This window comes from Eumetopias jubatus, unplaced genomic scaffold (genome assembly GCF_037043125.1).
Source record: "Eumetopias jubatus isolate StellerSeaLion01/CBP00866 unplaced genomic scaffold, mEumJub1_p1.0 scaffold_3, whole genome shotgun sequence".
NCBI classification, from domain to species: Eukaryota; Metazoa; Chordata; class Mammalia; order Carnivora; family Otariidae; genus Eumetopias; species Eumetopias jubatus.
Window position 1 is genome coordinate 132,175,961 of NW_028274809.1, and position 3,898 is coordinate 132,179,858.

Here is a 3,898-nt window from a genome sequence, read left to right on the forward strand (position 1 = left end):
CTTAATCTTTAATGAGAAACCATTCTGAAGGTTTTTGGCTATTTGAGCAGTATCAGCCTGGCGAGTTAGCTAAATTTGGTAGCCTGGGTGGCTCAGTCATTAAGCGTCTGCCTTCAGCTCAGGTCATGATCCCAGCGTCCTGGGATCGAGCCCCGCATTGGGCTCCCTGCTCCGCGGGAAGCTTGCTTCTCCTTCTCCCACTCCCCCTGCTTGTGTTCCCTCTCTCACTGTGTCTTTCTCTGTCAAATAAATAAATAAAATCTTAAAAAAAAAAATTTGGTAGCAATGTGCATTTTAGGGAGGGGAAGGTCCAGGAAGTAGGAAGCCAGGCAGGAGGCTGAGGAAAGATTTCCAGAAGAGGTTAATGAGGGCCTGAACCAAAGGAGTGGCAGAGGCATTGCCCTAACGTGGAATATTAGTCCTGAATCTCAAACCAGTGCATGACGAAAAGAGAGACCAACATCCATGGGCCTTGGTCTCCCACCCCGCCGGGGTCTTGCATAGGAGGAATTACAGGGAGGCCTCCTGAGAGCTTGTCAGAATATGCCACTTTCTGTATGTTTTATTCATATGCCATCAGTTATCTTCTAAAAAATTAAAACACAATTCACAACAGTTTTAATGTTGAATTCATACAATTTTAATGAAATCAAGATTCATGTTAATGAAAACTGATGAGAACTTGCTACTGATCCCAACGATCACCTTCATTAATAGAGCAGTATCTTGAAATGAAGAAGGGTGGTGGTTTGGAAATAAACCTTTGAGCTATTGGGAATTTATAATGATCATTAAAAATATTAATACTAATGAATATTAATAATTTAATTAATTAAAATATGTTTAGTGTGCCTATGAGGTGAGCTATAAGGATGTTTACAATAGGCTCATTTCTAATTTCAAAATTTGGAAACACATGAGTTGTTCAAAAAGCAAGGATTAGTTGAGTAATTTGTAATGTTTCCATATGGTGGAACACTTTCTAAGAATTAAAAATGATGTCATAGCAATGTATTTATTTAAATGAAAAGACATTCTACTGTTAGGTGAAAAACCTGATTACAGAACAGCATGCATATGAGCTCACTGTTGCTTAAAAGGAAAGGATGTACATAGACAAAAAACTAGAAGGATATACACCAAAATGTTAACAAGGGTTATAATAAGTTGAGGAGCATGAATAATTATTATTTTCTTTTGTTTGCTCACCAGGGTTCTCTATTGCTTTTTTTCTAAAATGAACATGTATTACATATACAGTAAAAGAGTTACTTTTTGAAGGTATCCATGTGCTATTAGAAATGTGAATGTAACATGTCAGGCATCTGGTGATGAGCACCTGAAGGAAAGGTGGGGCAAGGGGACTGGCCCCGTTGGGAGTCTGGGTCCCCCCAAAAGTAGAGTGATGTAACACATGGAGCAAATGCCCAAAGAGCACAGACTTAAGATCCCACTTCAGCCACTTGTAATGCTGGACAAGTTACTTAAGCTTTTTTTTTTAGATTCCTCATCTGTAAAACAGGTGAAAAATAATACCATTTGTTGTTCCAACTGCATTGTTGGAAATCTAAATAAGTTGATAACAGTATGTGTAAAGTTTCTCAGCTTCAAATAAAGTCTGGCACAGGATAAGCCTTATATGTGCTTGCTTATTTAAAAGAGATTTCCTTTTAATGATTTCTAAGACGAATAGGTGAAAAAAATTACTTTATTATCCCACCCCCTTAGGGCTGAGTCAGCTGGGGAGAGAGAAGGCTGGTGCTGTGTTCTTTTCAAACATGGTTCATCATCTTAATTTCTTTAAAAAACCAATTCACTTCCTTTCCTCCTCCCTATAAAAGCTCTTTGGGAAGTTTTGCCTTATTGCTAATGGTTTTCTTTATAACTGGATGATCAATTCAACTGAGATTAATTGAGCATGAAGCTGGCAACATCTGTGAAGCCATTTATCAGGGAGAAGGAGCCGGATCACACTGGAGCCCACCAGCTGTCATTATCTGCGCTCTCGTTCCAACAGCCTCGAGCACACCTGAGCCTCAGGTGGCCAGCAACATGTTGGCCGAGTATGTGCACAAGCAAGCAGAGAAGCTGCCTGCATGCCCCTCTCCCCAGCTGAAAGGCTGCGTGTCTGCAGGTGATCCTTGCAAACCCAAAATGCTGAATTTATTCCAATGTCAAGCCAGCATCTTGCTATAACACTGTTTACTAAAAAAAATTAATTTAATTCAAGACAGATAGGATCTAGATCCTGTCCAAAGGAGTTTCATTAATGAAGTACCAAAAGCATACATCTTATGAAGCAGTATCCAGCATGGGCTCTGCAACACTATGTTAGTAGAGTTTTGGACTTTGCTTAAAAATAATCATGACAGGGAAGCCTGGGCGGCTCAGTAGGTTAAGCATCTGAGCTTATATGACATATATTGACATATGAAGCTTCTCCTGAGGCTTCAGCTCAGGTCATGATCCCAGAGTCCTGGGATCAAGTCCCACATCGGGCTCCTTGCTCAATGGGGAGCCTGCTTCCCTCTCAGCTGCTCTGTCTGCCGCCCACCCCCCTTGTGCTCTCTGACAAATAAATAAACTCTTTAAAAAAGTAATCATGATAACAGTTGACATGCATTGTGTATGATGATGATGTTTACAGTAGGTTAAGCACAGAAAGGTTAAGTAGCTTGCCCACAGTTACACAGTAAGTCAGGGGCAAAGCTGGGATTCCAATGGTCAGTGTGGCTCCCCAGTCCATGCACCAGCTAACCTTTCTGTTACACTGCTTCACATGTGTGGATGGGTGCACACTTTTCACACGTGCACACGTGTGCACACACACACACACACCCCAGTTAATTGTCCTTTTCAATCCCCATGCAAATTGAGGGATGCAGGAAGTTCTGCAGCTGGCTAACACCAGCTTTTAAAAAGCTCTGAAGCCAAGGTCGCTCCTAATCAGTATCCAGGCCCAGGTGTCATATCCTTTGCCCACCCGTTTTTCTAGGCAGAAAGCACTGAGGAGATACCCTCCCCACACAAGGTTTGCTCTTCATTTCCATCTGCACAGGGGGAGTTCAATCCGTGTGTGTGTGTGTGTGTGTGTGTGTATGTGTGTGTGTAAACTTGGCTGGGCCACTGTGCCCAGATATTTAGTCAAACGCTATTCAAGATGTCTCTGTGATGGTGTTCTGGGATGAGATGTAAATCTAAATCAGTGGTCTTTGAGTAAAGCAAACTGTCTTCCATAATGTGGGTGGGCCTCATCCAATAAGTCGAAGGCCTCAATTGACCAAAGGACCGACCTCCCCTGAGCAAGAAGGGGACTCTGCCAGCAGATGGCCTTCATTCCTGAATTGCAGCATTAGTCTGTTTGGGATGCTGTAACAAAATGCCACAGACTGGTGGCTTATAAACAACAAATTCATTTGTCACAGTTCTGGAGGCTAGAAGTCCAAAATCAAGGTGCCTGTAGGGTTGGGTGAGGGCCCTCTTCCTGGCTGTCGACTTTTCATCACCTGGCAGAAGCGGTGGGATCTCTCTCAGCTCTTGTATAAGGACACTGAGCCCATTCACGAGGGTTCTGCCTCCTAACACCATCCTACTGGACATTAGGATTTCGACCTATGAATTTGGGAGGGACCGACATTCAGACCACAATACTGGGTCTTCAGTTTGTGGTCTACCCTGCATATGTTGGACTTGTCCACCTCCATAATTGCATGAGCCAATCCTTAAAGTAAATTTCCTCCTATACATATACATATCCTGTCGGTTGTGTTTCTCTGGAGAACCCTGACTAATACATTCGTCTCACTCAGCTGTGCCCAGAGCACACACTCTCACATAGCTGGCTCTGGGAGTAGGAGGGGGGTTTTGCTTTGAGAAGGGGATGGAACCCAGTGACCTT